The sequence below is a fragment of the Phasianus colchicus genome, chromosome Z (genome assembly GCF_987193195.1).
Source record: "Phasianus colchicus chromosome Z, bPhaCol1.hap1.1, whole genome shotgun sequence".
NCBI lineage: Eukaryota > Metazoa > Chordata > Aves > Galliformes > Phasianidae > Phasianus > Phasianus colchicus.
The window spans coordinates 53,599,539-53,613,330 of record NC_143476.1 but is presented as its reverse complement, the minus strand read 5'-3'; the positions used below and the strand labels follow the sequence as shown (position 1 = coordinate 53,613,330).

At 38.4% G+C, this 13,792-nt stretch overlaps 1 long non-coding RNA gene across 1 annotated transcript; it reads right to left on the bottom strand.

Annotated features, from left to right (window-relative positions):
* Window positions 1-292: 292 nt before the first annotated feature.
* Window positions 293-9,080, bottom strand: LOC149912987 (uncharacterized). The gene is made up of 3 exons (XR_016462290.1): window positions 8,622-9,080; window positions 5,276-5,362; window positions 293-407 (listed from the first exon to the last, which is right to left on the bottom strand). It is a non-coding gene; the product is annotated as an uncharacterized LOC149912987 (long non-coding RNA).
* Window positions 9,081-13,792: the final 4,712 nt, after the last annotated feature.

Genomic DNA, 13,792 nt, shown 5'->3' with positions numbered 1-13,792 from the left:
CCCCACATACTACACAGGTAAGCTATTCATATGAGATGCATTTTTTCTCAGCTTTTTATAATGGAGCTATTCCATTTGTGTGAGTAATATCACAAGAAAAGCAGACTTGTTCCTTTTTTCATTTATTTAGCAACAGACTTCCTCTCCCTTTCTCTTTGGTCCCTATCATGGTTTTATAGCTATTTATACAAATTAGAGTAGTTTCAACAAAGAAGCCTGAGGATTCCTTTTATTCTTCACACCGTATCCTAATGCTGGAGGCATCCAAGATCTTCTACATCAGCCTCCCAGATTCATCTGCGTGATCTGAAGATCATGGATGGCCCAAAGTAAAGCAAGTTTTACCAGTGAACTACTTGTTGATAGGTGAGTTCCTCTCATGCCTTGGTTGATCTGGATTTCGCTACCTAAAGAACAAGAAAGTATTTGAGACCCCTATATTGTAGCAGTTGGGAATACATCAGTGATCTTCTACCTGGTGATACCTGATTGAACTTCTGTTAGAAATGAAGCCTTGTGTGAAAGGCAGTGCATAACCTTTTCTCAGTCATTTATTTCCTTATTACAGTTTAAACCACAATAACCCTGACCATTCTTTCACAATGATTCAGTATGAATACTTAGAAAGTAATATATTCTTCACTGTAGATACACTGACTTTATTGCTTGAGTTTGAAACCACTACATAGATGCTGTACTGTGCATATGTAGAGAGGTAAAATTAAATAGAGAAGCCTGGTTTGTGTTGCATCTTGACTAAGAAAATTGTGTAAGAATCACATTAAAGACACTGTCTCCATTTGAATCACTGTAACCAGGTTTAGACAGAGAAGATAAACAGTAAAGAACTGTTTATTGACAGAACTGGACTGAATAAATTTAATTCAAAACATAGGCAGTAAGAAGAAGGAATCTGTAACAAATTTGTTTTTAGAAACAGTCTTGAATTCTGAAGATAATGATGTAGCAATAGAGATGGATTTGATTAGATGACATACATATCTTTAGACATTTATTAAAAATCATGAATGTTCATAACATTTCTCAGAGAAATAGGAGATAACAGGTATGTTCCTCAATGAGTTAAATAAGCAAGTGGCCAAATCAGACAATATCAGCGATATTGTCTTTATAGTGCTGATATGAAAGAGCTTCACTAGAAAATGTATCCAAGAGTGCCAAAACCTAACTCTCTTTTCAGTGTTGGCAGCACTCACGTCCAACTAAGACATCTCTGAGAAGTACATGAGGACTGCATGGGAAGAATTCATAACTATATCCAAAGCTATTTTCTTTAGGGTTTTGGATGACAAAGTTTATCCATTTCTTCGAAGCACAGACAGCTGGGAGTGATTGCACAGCAGTAGCAAATTAAGAAAATAATGGTCATGAGCACTCCAGTGGCTCACTCCATGAGCACTTTGAACAGGATTTTATGTACATTATGATTTTTGAATGTTTTACTAGCTATGGGAATGAAGTTTTATCTCTTCTGAACATTTTCTAGAAGTGGCAAATATATACAGGAGACTCTTGATTCTTAAGCAGAATTTGTTGAAAAAAATCTGCAGTCTAGCTTCTTGAGGAGTGAAGATAAGGATCAAATATTAAACACTATTTTGGCAGAAGTTCTCAGAGCATATCAGATAGAGAAGCACAACATTATAGACAAATGAATTCAAGCTGCTTTATAACTGTGCTTCTCCAAACTCCTTATGGCCACCAGTCTTGATGATTCCCACAGGCTTTGGCTACACTGCATTTATCCATGATATTCTTTGAATTGAAGCCAGGAGACATAGATCTTGGTCTAATTACTGCCCATGAATTGTCCTTGTCAACTTTCTAACACACAGCAGCCTCCACAGGTCCGCCACTGAAATCTGACTGGCCCAGCCATCCAGTTGACTTCTCTCTGCAAAGTGATGGCAACAGCTTGCCTAAAGGTCTGTCTCCTCATCTGCTTGGGAATATGGCAGCACTGTTTACTTTAGGGCAGACATGAGTGGGAAAGTATCTGGAAAGGATAGATAAAATAAGCAGTCTGTTAGAGAGAAAAGTTGAGGTTGTTGAAACACAGGACAGAGAGGAAGACATATGAGAGGAGGATGAAATTTGGGGGGAATGAAAGTTTGGGAGAATGTAGAAGTGATAGTGCCAACTGGTCATCACTAGGTAATTCTGTACAGCAAACCAATTGCTGTAAATGCCTGTGCATTTGTAGCCTCAGTAGTAATATCTTGCTTCATGGTGATTACTTATCCCCAGAGGTAGCTGAAGCATGAAACAGCTGGTCATCAATGACAGCTTAACCTCATGAATAAGCCAACGCCACTGATGAAGAAGACTGCTGATAAGAAGGTATAGATTACACCCACCTACATCCTGATAAATGGAAACAGCTTGCACCAAGCAGTAATTAATCACTACCTTGAGCTAGAAACACTGATCCCATCAGCAAAAATTTTCAACTGATGGCAAGGATCAAAAACTTCTAACCGAATTTATCTGGGGTTCAGTGCGTTCTGGATGCATCCTCTTCCTGAGCTCAATAATATAGTGATGATATTGATTTGTCCAGGCTTTCTCACTGCCTGGAAGAGCCACTTAGGTTAATCTGCACAATTTAGCTGTGAAATGATCCAGAAGCACTGGCACAGTTAGTTCAAGGTAGCAGCTGAGAGAAGGCAAGGATGAGCTGAAAAACTGGGATGAGGAGCAAAATCCCCACAATTCAGGAGGAAACAGTTAGTGGTGTGATACTCTGCCTAGATTGTCGCAAATCATAAGTCCATGGGGCCAGATGGGATCTACTTTATAGTACTAAGGAAGCCACTTTCCATTGTTTATCAGCAGTCCTGGTCAACGGGAGAGATTTGACTGGAGGTTTGGTAAGGTGATACTCATTAAAGATGATTGAGAACTACAGGCCTGTCAGCCTAACCTCAGTATCAGGGAAGGTCACAGAGTAGATCACACCTTGAATGCGATCACAGAGCATGCATAGGACAATCAGGGAATAAAGCTTAGCGAACATGGATTCATGAAAGGCAAATTCAGTTTGACTAACCTCATCTCCTTCTGTGACTGGGAGACCCACCTAAAAGATGAGGGAAAAGCTGTGGATGTAGTCTACCTGGACTTTTGTAAAGCCTTTGACTCTGTCTCCCACAGTATTCTCCTGGAGAAGGTTGCAGGCCGTGACTTGGACAATTGTACTCTTTGCTGGGTAAAAAACAAGTTAGACAGCTGAGTCTGTAGTTAATGGAGTTAAATCCTTCTGTGGCTGATCATGAATGGTGTTCCTCAGCAGTCAGTACTGAAGCCAGTCCTGTTTAATATCTTTATTGATGACCTGGATGAAAAGGTTGAGTGCACTCTCAATAACTTTGCAGATGACACCAAGTTGAGAAGAACTGGTGATCTGCATAGGGTTTGGAAGGCCTTTCAGAAGGATCTGGACAGGCTAAATAGCTAGGCAGATGCAATTTGTGTGAGGTTCAACAAGACCAAGTGCAGGTCCTGCACTTCGGTCACAATAACCCCAGGCAATGCTACAGGCTTGGGACAGAGTGGCTGAAAATCAGTGCAGAGGAAAAGGATCTGGGGGTTTTGGTCAACAGATGACTGAGCGTGAGCCAGAAGTGTGCCCAGGCAGCCAAGAAGATTGATAGCATCTTGGTTTGTATCAGAAATAGCATAGACAACAGGACTAGGAAGGTGCTCATCCCTCTGTATGATCATCTGCTGAGCCCGCCTTGATTACTGCCTTGAGTACTGTGTTCATTTTAGGGTCTCTCACCACAGCAAATATATTAAGGCCCTTGAGCATGTGCAGAGAGGAGAATGAAGCTGGTGAATGTTTTGGAGCACAACTCTTATGAGGAGCAGCTGAGGGAACTGGGATTGTTTAGTCTGGCGAAGAGGAGGCTCATGGAACATTATTGCTCTCTATAAGGACCTGTAGGAAAGTTGTGGCCTCAATTTGTGCCAGGAAAGGTGCAGGTTGTGTATTAGGAATATATATTTTTTTTTTCTCAGAAAGAATGGTGAAGTATTGGAACAGGCTGCCCAGGGAGTTGATAGAGTCAACGTCCCTGGAGCTCTTCAAGGAACATGTTGATGTGGCATTTAGGGACAAGTTTAGTGGACATGGTGCTGATGGGTTGATGGTTGGACTAGATGCTCTTACAGGTCTTTTCTAACCCTAATACTTCTATGATTTCATGGTTTTATAGTTTTCTGATCTGCTTCCCAAATCACTTCCATGTGCAATTCTTCTGGGTAAAAGGTCTTGGCTGTTCCCAAGAAAACTGATTTAAATCTTGAGGTCTGAGTGCTGGTATACTTCCCCAGTGGCTGCAATTATCCTGTTCACAAGCTCTCAGTTATCATTTTAGTTTCTACAGCATTTGCCATGTTAATGCTTAGAGTCATAATTCTTATATTTCTGCTCACTGACATATTGTGGCCATATGAATATGACTGATCATCAGTCCTGAAAATCCCTCTGTCCATTCCAAAAGCTCTTTTTAGTCTCAGCATTTTAATTCAGCTGTTACAATATCCTATCCCAACTCCATCAACCAGCAAAGCCACTTGCATTTTTCTTTTAAGCTGTAAGTCTAGATGTCAGGTCTCTTTCCTTTGCAATGTTTTCACCCGATTGTCTTAATGACACAGACCACTGGTTCATGCAGCTTTATGTATTCCAACTCTGTATAGTGTTAATTTATATTAATGGGAAAAAGGTATGAGTTTTGTTAAATAAAAATCTGGTTCTGTAGGCCTACATTTTCTTACTCTAAATTTCATCTACGCCTAAAGGAAGGAGATGTTTCACCAGTTTGCTTGTTTTATAGGACAATGACATTATGCAACAGAATTTGTCTTGCAGGACAGGAAGAATTTTGAAGTACCGAGGCTGTAATTTCTCTGTGGTGACTCCAGGATGAAACTATGAATAGTTGATACTGTTTTGTATTGACAAGGGTATAAAATAAAAAGAAACAATTGAAAAATTATTGAGTAGACAATTCTAACGTCATTGATTCTAATCTAACACATGATGTAAGATGGAGTACTAATGGATCAATTTATTTATTACTTCAAGTGAATTGAAAATATTTTAAATTTACTGGCTGCCTTCTTTTCTCTATTAAAAAAAAAAAAAAAAAAAAGAAGAAGAAAAAAAAAAGAGATGATATATGCAGTCCGTAAGAGATTTTAAATACCTTCTTCTCTGTAGAGTTTTTATTATTTCCTCTGTTCTTACCCTAGTAGTGGCTCCATATTACTGCGAGTCTTTCCTGATATACTGCGCTCTTCAGGCATTTCCTTTTCCAACAGGACTGTCAGGCTGCTGTAAAGTAGTCACATTCATTTTCAGTATTTTTTATACTGAAGGATAATAACATTACATCTCTATTACCTTCTTCATCTACCAGTGTGACACCTCCATTTGGTTCTTGCCCAGAGAATGAGTGAAATCTTGCTCTATCTTCTCAGAGCAGCTACAGGATCATAGAATCATAGAATCATAGAATCATAGAATGGATTGGATTGGAAGGGGCCTTTAAGATCATCTAGTTCCAGCTCCCCTGCTATAGGCAGAGACACCTCTCACTAGACCAGGTTGCTCAAAGCCCCATCCAGCCTGGCCTTGAATGCTTCCAGGGAGGGGGCATCCAAAGCCTCACTGGGCAATCTGTTCCAGTGTCTCACCAGCCTCAAAGTAAAGAATTTCTTCCTAATATCTAATCTAAACCTATCCTCTTCCAGTTTAAAACTGTTTTTCCTTGTCCCATCACTACTTGCTCTTATAAAAAGCTCCTCTCCAGTGGTTTGATTATCCAAGGTACTAAAGGTGCAGGGTAGAAACAGGAACCAATCTTCTGGTGTTAGGTAGTGCTGTATGTTTTTCTTTCCAAAGGGGTGTTCTGAGTGTCCTGCAGTTCATCAGAGATTTTCTAACCAGTCAGCACTGATCAGTGACAACATCTTAATAAGTCAGCCTGTATAACCATATCTAAGCCATTTTGGTTGTGGATCATGATCACATTGGAAGCTAAATCAAATAAGATTAAGTATTTTCAACAAACAAAAGTGTTCAGTAGGTGTACAAGCTTTCGGTTTCATTTGGTCTGCCCTTACTCTTTATAACAATTATGCTTGCAGCAATAATATTTGGTTCACTATTAGGAATTTATTTTGCAGATAAAGAATTCACAGCTTTTGATTTTGAGTGTAACTTGGTGTCCCAAGAGCATTTCTCAATTTTTCTGCCTTCTGCCTGGCTTTTATTTCTTGTATTCTCTACATCCATTTCACTGTTCAAAATATCTTGCCATTTAATAAAAATGTTAACAATTTTCAGTGAATGGAATCTTGGAGGTTTTAGGTTAGATGGCTACATCTACTTTACAGAGCATCTTTGAGCTCTCTTATTCCAGAAAATCAACAAAAGAAAGCTAAAGAAAAAAGAAAGAAAATGGTGGGGTTTTTTTTATGACAAGAATTAGAAAAATGTGAAGAACAGCGAAGGTACTGTAACACAAAGGTAAGTACCTTCTTAACGCAGAACTCTAGACAAAGGAGAATGCTAGATGACAACGAGAAGGCAATGTTATTATGTTGACATGACTGCTTATTATGTTCATTTCATTTTTGTTTCATTTGGTTTGCAGAAATATTCTATGACAATGGCCTGGCAAAATATTAGTTTGCTGCTGAGAGAAATGTACAATATATGCTCCTTAGCTGAATTATCAAATTGAGTTGGTTTTGCTATTTTGGCCGTACAGAGCAGATTAGGTCATGAAAGTCTTTGGACCTCTCTCAGTGAATGTAAAAATATTGGGCCATATTGCTAGGATGTAAAAATACTGATAGCCCAGTCTAAATCCAGTGTAAAACACCCACACTAGAAAAGCATCCCTATCTCTGCCCGTTATAGAGACTGAATCAACATATATGTCAAACTTCTTTTCAGTTTTGAAGTAAGTTTTATTTCGATTTATTAAATGATTTATTGCAGCTTCATGCCACTCAAATCAGTTTAATTTCCACTCACTAATAGTGCCTAAGTAGTCCTTTGATTAGTCAGCTTTCCAAATGTTTTTGAGTAACTAATTCTGAAGACGTTTTAAACTGCACTGACATAAAATGCCTCTAAACTAGCTCTTTATAATATGTTCAATTACCTTTTTCTTTGTTTTATTCAGTTTTGTTTAGGTCAAATTTCTTTGTGTTTTGCGAGGTCCATGCTCTAGGAATTTGGAAAAGGTCATGAAGAGGGAAATACTGGACAATGCTTTTTCTTCTTTGATTAGGTGTATATAGAATAGAATAGGATTGAATGACACACAGTTGCTGAAAGCTATGTGAGTCCATCCATGGTAACAAGTCCTTGTACGTATATAATTTTAGCATTTTTAGGATCCTCTTTGATTCACTTTATTAAGCAGTAAATATTTGTTCATGTATATTGGCAGATAAATCAGTAAAGTTTATGACACTTTTTGAAGTAAAATTTTAAATTTGGATCATTTTTAACTAAGAAGTTTGTATGAAAAAATAAATTGGGTAAAATATTATCTTTCTTAACATTACCTTAGAGCACTGTATTTCATGTATGGCCTGAATGTGACATTACTTATGCTCTGGTACCAAACTCTCACTAAGCATCATCCCACAACCATCAAAACTGAAAAGCTATTTCATATGGAAGTACAGCTCCTAGAAGAGTGAGATAAGTAATAAGTTCTCTTTGCTATCTAATGACTTGATTTTAGGATTTCCCCAGCTTACTAAAACCAATCAGACCAAATAAGTAATATCTATGTCTCAGAAGGAGCAGTAGACTTTTACTCTCCTAAGACAACAAAAAGAAAATTTTCTGAAATTCAAAAAATGTTTATTGTGCATTCATTCTAATGCATAATTAAACATTTAAATATCCAGAGGACTTTCATTCATTCTTTTTTGTTTTAATTATTTCTTGCCCTGTTTTTACAGACTTCCTTCTGGACACCTGTTGCTCTATCAAAATGTTCATCTTTGTTAGTTTACTTTCTGCATGTAATGTGCACTCACTGCTTAATCACGAGGTCAAGATTTGTTTTCTTAACTTCAGTACCAACCAACTCTACATAATCAGTTCCATTTAAAACAAAAGTTTAAGCAAAAGCTAAGGATCACTGTGACTCTCAATATTATTCTCTTTGAAAGGACAATAAATGAAACTGACTTTTATTCTAATTACCTGTACAAAAGCCAAAATTGAAAAGTCTGCTACCCCCAAACCTACATACTGTATCTAAGTCTAGGTAAATAAACAAGATGAAAGAATAAATCATTCTATATTCTGCTACTGAAAGATATTCAGAAACCATGGTATCATAGCCAATATATGAATGTATAAAGGACAGGTATGAACACTGAATAATCTTTTCAAATCACAGGACTTCTATCTTGTGAGAGACCATGTTGGCAGATGAATTGCCACCCAATGGAATTAATGTTTACCATTGTTTCTTACATTCCATATATGCTACTGAAGTTGTAAAACAACGTCGTCACAGTATAAATATAATACAATATTTTTCTGAAAGGACCCTTACCTCATGCTATTGACTTCCTGGAGGACCAGAAGTCTTGCAGAGTAGTGGCTTCTCCCCTCCCCTCCCTTCTGCTCAGGAGGATAAACCAGAATTTTGTATAAGAAGTGACTTTATCTGTAACATGGATGAATCAAAGTTTTGAAAGAAATGAAAAGACAGTCTTATCAAGGCAGATGGATATTCTACAGGGCATGTCTTACACTATACTTCTCCCACTAAGTTTGTGTGTGATCTTGGGCAAGATTTTAAAATCAGTTTCTGCAGGGGGTTAATTGAGTATGCTACTCATTTTCTGATACTAATTTAAGATTCTTGAAGTTTTATTTGTAGAAATGCTGAGCTCTCACATCCACAACTGAAATCAATAGAACCTGCATTTTGAAAAAGCTATATGCAGTGGAAAAGCAAGTCATTCTATTTCAAGTTCGTTACACCATACTGATCAACACTTTGATAATGTTGCCCTTTCTCTGCATGTATCTCTATTTTTCATTTGTAAAATCCATATGGTAATAATAACAACAGCTATGGTACTCTTTTAAGACAATGAACTAATTAGGTCAGAGTTTTGAGAAGATAAAAATCTAAAATTTAAATTAAAAATATATCAAAGATTTCTTAAAAGTTTCATCTACATTTTTAAGCTTTAGAAATACCCTACGATATTGAAAGAGATATTGATAAAATGAATTTAAATAAGGGCTCTCAAATTAATTTTAAAGTACAGCAAATGCAAAATAAAACTGTTAAGTTTTCAAGAGCTAATGGGATTTTTAAAAAATGTTTCCCAGTGGAATGTTTGTGTTTCAAAACCTGAACTTTTATTAAAAAAACTTGACAAAAATCTTACCAATTTTAGCAATATAAAACATCAAGGCAATACTGTGAAGTTTTAAGTGCTTATGAATGAGGGAAACTAGATCTGAAAAATTATTTAGTGCTTTTTTATTTTCATTATTCCTACTTTTCTTTTTTTCTAATATACGAGGGAAAGAATCCTAGAATTGTTTGATTTGAAAGAGACTTTTAAAGGTAATCTAGTCCAACTCCCCAGCAATGAACAAGGAATGTTCTTATGCATTTGGGCTCTTCTTGCATTTTTTCCAGACTCACCACATGACCAAGGACCCTGGATACTACAGAGAAGTGTGTTTTTGAACAATGATGCTATTTTTTGTGAGTAGCTTCTTTTCTGCTCTTCTTCATGACAAGGAAAGTCAAGTAGCCTCCCATTCTCTCTTTCTGTATAATTTGGGCTGGTACATTTACTCTGGAGCAGTTGGTCCAAGTAGGGAAATGATCAGCCAAACACTGGCCACTTTCCTGGTTCAGTTATAATCAGGTTTCCTTCCTTGGCACTAGACAGTGTAAACATAGTCTTGGGGCAACTGAGAGGGCATTGGGTTGGGAACAGTGCCTGGAAAGACTACTGAGGTGATAGAAGGCGAATATTACCTTAAACAAATATCTGTGTGACAGAGGCCTGTGAAACACAACCAAGTGCAAGTGTGTGCAGAGGTAGAGTCTTTCTATGAATCTAGGAATGATGGTTACCAATACTTTTAAATAATGGATTGCTTTAATGTCACTCAGAAAAGAAAAAAAAAAAAGAAAAGATATTGTTAGAGATCAGAACTGTAAACACCCTCAGGCAATTTCATATGGAGAAAGGAAACAAAAACAAAATGAGAAGTCATTGGCAATATGAACTTCTACTGATTAGATTTGATCTTATGATCTCTTCTGGGAAGCACACTAACATTACAGACCAAACTTGCTTGAAAATAAGTTGCAGTGTTGAATAAAGTTTACAATGCCACCATTGGTCTTATTAAGATAATGTAAAAAAGCACTTGCAAAGACTTCTTGTAACATATTCTACTGTTGTTTGTTTGTTTGTTTTTTCCATGAAGCCAGAAAAAAATATAATACTCAAGTGCCCTCAGGTTCCTTTGGTCTTAGCAAATATTTATCACAGAATCACATAATCACAGAATCACTAAGGTTGGAAAAAACCTATAAGATCATCCAGTCCAACCATCCACCTGTCACCAATGGTTCTCACTAAACCATATCCCTCAACACAACATCCAAATGGTCCTTGAACACCTCCAGGGAAGGGGACTCCACCACCTCCCTGGGCAGCCCATTCCAGTGCCTGACCACCCTTTCAGAGAAGTAGTATTTCCTAATATCCAGCCTGAATCTTCCCTGGCGCAGCTTGAAACCATTCCCTCTAGTCCTATCACCGGTTATATGGGAGAAGAGGCCGACCCCCAGCTCGCTACAACCTCTCTTCAGGTAGTTATAGAGAGCAATAAGGTCTCCCCTGAGCCTCTTCTTCTCCAGACTGAACAATCCCAGCTCCCTCAGCCGCTCCTCATAAGGCCTGTGCTCCAGACCCCTCACCAGCTTTGTTGCCCTTCTTTGAACACGCTCCAGGGCCTCAACATCTTTCTTGCAGTGAGGGGCCCAGAACTGGACACAGTACTCAAGGTGCGGCCTCACCAGAGCTGAGTACAGGGGAACAATTACTTCCCTACTCCTGCTGGTCACACTACTTCTCATACAAGCCAGGATGCCATTGGCCTTCTTGGCCACCCGGGCACACTGCTGGCTCATGTTTAGCCAAGCGTCAACCAACACCCCCAGGTCCATTTCCTCTACACAGTCTTCTAGCCACTCCGCCCCAAGCCTGTAGCGTTGCTTGGGGTTGCTGTGGCCAAAGTGAAGGACCCAGCATTTGGTCTTATTAAACCTCATCCCATTGGCTTCAGCCCAGCTATCCAGCCTGTCCAGATCCCTCTGTAGGGCCTCGCTACCCCCAGGCAGATCGACACTTCCAGCCAACTTGGTGTCATCTGCAAACTTACTGAGGGTGCACTCAATGCCCTCATCCAGGTCATCAATAAAGATATTGAAAAGGACAGGCCCCAGCACCAACCCCTGGGTCACACCACTCGTGACTGGTTGCCAGCTGGATTTAGCTCCATTGACCACCACTCTCTGGGCCCGGCACTCCAGCCAGTTCCTTACCCAGCCAGGAGTGTACCTGTCCAAGCCACGGATTGCCAGCTTCTGCAGGAGAATACTGTGGGAGACAGTGTCAAAGGCCTTGCTGAACTCTAGGTAGACTACATCTACAGCCTTTCCCTCATCCTCCAGGTGGGTCACTAGATCATAGAAGCAGATCAGATTGGTCAAGCAGGACCTACCCTTCGTGAACCCATGCTGGCTAGGCCTGATCCCCCGGTTGTCCCACACTTGCCGCGTGATCTCCCTCAAGACAATCTGTTCCATAACCTTCCCTGGCACCGAGGTCAGGCTAACAGGCCTGTAGTTCCCCGGGTCCTCCTTATGGTTCCCCGGTTCCTCCTTTATGGTTCCTGTCACCTGGTAGGTTTAGAACCTATAAGGATTTTTAAAATTATTATTAGTTACATGTTAAGCACATTTCACCTCATTGTTCAAGGGAAGCTGTTTCTACAACACTGGGAGTAATATTGTTTAATATTCAAGATGTTCATCACCACGATATTTTAATGTAGTAGTGTACTTCTTCCCAGTAAAAAATTTCTAATAGACTGTACTGAAGTGTATAGCAAGCATACACTTGTCTTCAAAATGTACTATCACTGTATTATCTATAATTAAGAAAATTCCTTTCAATGAATATTTATTTCAAGTGAGTTCATCTCTTCCATGTGGAATGATATCTTTCTAGATACTTCTAGATGCTAGGTTGCAATTCATTTTGGGTCTGAGGTATTGAAAGAAAATTTCAGCAGAATGTGCGGCAGTTCTTAAAATGAATGTTGTCTTCAAACATTAGATACATTGCTCTCCCATTGCTTACACCCTTTCCATGCAGTTATGGAGCCTCTGTTGCCGTCAAACCTCTTATCAGTTTGCCTACATAAGAGGCCTAGACTCAAATGGTGAGTTTGTATATTCCAAGGCATGGCTCTAAAATGTGTGGATACAGACCTAGCTTTAATGCAATTGCCCTCTTTACTCAAGGTAACATAAATAAAATCTTAGCTGTGCACTGGCTGCCTGAAGCAGCAGACTATGTTCCACGCAAGTTAGTGTGTCCTGAAAGGGAAACCTTTTTTACTGTTGCTGCTCCATAAAAATTAAGCCTAAACTAGCCATAGCTATTTTATCTGTGCATAAGCTACAATCATGCTTTCCAATTGATCTTGACAAACTTCAGCTGGAAGAAGGAACAAACCTCCTTGGAACATCTTTTTGCATCAGGCTGTCTCATCTAGATGTAAGTTACTGTGTGGTATAACAAGTAGGAAGATGTGTGGATAGGGAAAAAGACTGTGGTGAAAGTGACATAAAATACTGTGGGTGTTGAAAAAAAAAAAAAAACAATGCAGTGCTTTTAACCTTCATTTGTTGCTGCTTCAAAGTCTTGATCATACTTATCTTACTTACTTGAGTAATGCAAGAACATGGGAGAGTGATAAGTAATGCAAATGCAAAGGCATGACTGACTGCTTGAAGAGGAAAGAACGTGGTCTTCTGCTTATTTATACTGAAGTGCATAATGCATATGGACAATTGTAGTGCTTTAGTTTTGATTTTGTTTAGTATTTTAAAATATAACATTAATGATAGTAAGAAATACATCTTCCAGTATTTTCACAATTACACAGTGGAGCATTTAATTCCTGGCTTTGCTATTTACTCTTTCTGAGATAGAAGTATCTTAACCTTAATCTGCCTGTAGGTCAGAAAATATTAGTGAATTTTCTGGAAAACATGTGGCTAGGTTTATTTAATTTGGTGACATACCATGAAATCCCCAGCTTACATAGATGTGCATTACAAAAGATAATGTAAATTCATTAAGAATTATAGGATTTCATTGTCTTACCTAAACACAGTACAGTTTTTTAATTCTTTTTCTATTGTTTATTAGTAGAATTTTAAAAGACAACTGGTGATCTATTGTATTTGATGACCTTCAATGCAACACACCAGACAAGCACGGTCAGAGATTATCTTGATCCAAAGAAATAGCATTTAATACAAATCAGAGAAAAAAATCAAATTGCAATTTTCCTTCACCTGAATTCCTGATCTGGATTCTGGCATATTCATTCTAAAGGTCAACGGTAAACTTTCAATGAATATATATATATGAGCAGTAACACATG